We start from the raw sequence: 1,766 nt of genomic DNA, 5'->3' as shown, positions 1-1,766 counted from the left end.
AGGCATGTGGTGGCTCAAAGGATGACAGGGCAAAATGAGCAGTCCCACCACAGCACAGAAGCCCCGCACAGAGCCGAGTCCATGTGGTTCATGGCCACCCCTCAAGTGCTGGGAAGAGTGAAGACACTGATGGACAGGCACTCTGGCACTGCTATATAGCTGTGCCAAGGAGGGGCTGACCAAGGGGTGCCCGGCCTGGAGAGGAGGCAGCTCCACAGCTTCCTGGCAGAGCAGCTCATCTTCTGTGGCATTTTGACCAGGCTCTGGTGCTAGGGAAGGGGCTGGAGACTGGGGCTCTGGTAGGCGGGTCTAACTGCAAGGGGCGGGAGCCACCTCCCTCCCTTCCCAAGTCTGAGCTCAGAGCATGGTCACAGGTCCTGGGCCTGAATCCAATCTCATCTTCACTCCCAACCCTTTTCCTTTCTGGTTTTGGAGCCTAATGCAGCCTAACCTCCACTTAAGGGCTCCCTTGCCATCTGGAACTTTTCTCTGCAGGTGAGAGTTGCTAATGAAGACAAGTGTGGTGCTCTCACGTCAAAGACTTTTCCAAATCCAGCCCCTCCTGCTTCAAACGGATACAAGTAGAAGGCCTAGTGGTGCCAGAGAAGGCTCTGCAGATGGGGGCCAGCTAGCTGGGTCTACATGAAAGGGGTCATGGGCCACACGCCGCCCATCTGAGCTCAGAGCATGGACAGAGGAGTTGGTAATGGGCTAAGGGGTTTCAACAGGACTGACATGGAAGAGGAGGGAAATTCTAGAACCTTCTAGCATGACTAAGGGTTTTACAGGGCCAGGGTCACCCTGTGGCTGGGAAGAGGGCTCAGGTACCTTTGCCATCTACTCCTTCTCCTGTCTTCCTCATTCTCACCCATCCAGCCCTCGCGGTCAGATGTCAGTCAGGGACTGGGATGTATCGAAAAGCCAAGGTCCTGAGTCCCATCACCTTGGTGCCTGCTGGGGGCTTCATCAAAGACTCACATCTGTACAAGCTATGGGTGTTTCCTCACCTTGCAGCAGAAACCCTGGCTGGGAACCACCGGGTGAGTCCAGACATTTTCTGGATTCTATTTTTCCAACAGGAGAAGCCTGGATTACAGGGATGAGAAGGTGAACCCAAGCTCTCCAGGAACTCCAGACTCCATAATCTAGCTCAGTTCCCAGCCAGGGTTTCCTCTGCAAGACAAGGAAGGGGCAGCATCCCTTTGAAAGGACAAGGGGAGAGGCCTAGAGAGAGTCCCCAATTCCCTCAATGGGCTCTTGGGTCAAAAAGCCGAGTCCAGGTCAGACCTTGTGGGCTCCCTGCCCCACCCCAAGAACAGCTGCAATCGCCATGTGTGTCTTCCCCTCTGGCCTAGCACGGGTCCCTCACCGCCTATGAGGTCCTCCAGAGGACACGGCCATTTCCGCCATCCTGGCCGTTGGTGCCAGCGCATCTACGCATGGACTGTTTCTACTATTAATCTATTGTAAAACATCAGGTTCACTCAGCAGACATATACGTGTAAACATTTGCTGTCTGTCAGGACAGGTTTGGTTGTTGGTGGTGTCATGTTAAGAAATAGCAGGTGCAGCTCCATCTCCCGAATGGGGTTTATTGCGAACAGTCTCAATCTAGGACACGTGCTCCTGGTTTGCAGCGCTGGGCAGGCAGTCTATTTTTTGTGGTGGTGGTTGTTTGGATGTTTCAGAAACGCATTTTAAAAAGAAAGAGATCAGCAGCAGAAAAACCACACGGCTGGCTACATCTTTGAATTACTGGACTCCAG

The sequence above is a fragment of the Cebus imitator genome, unplaced genomic scaffold (genome assembly GCF_001604975.1).
Source record: "Cebus imitator isolate Cc_AM_T3 unplaced genomic scaffold, Cebus_imitator-1.0 Scaffold751, whole genome shotgun sequence".
Taxonomy (NCBI): Eukaryota; Metazoa; Chordata; class Mammalia; order Primates; family Cebidae; genus Cebus; species Cebus imitator.
The sequence above is the reverse complement of the archived record's forward strand: the minus strand, read 5'-3'. Positions refer to the sequence as shown.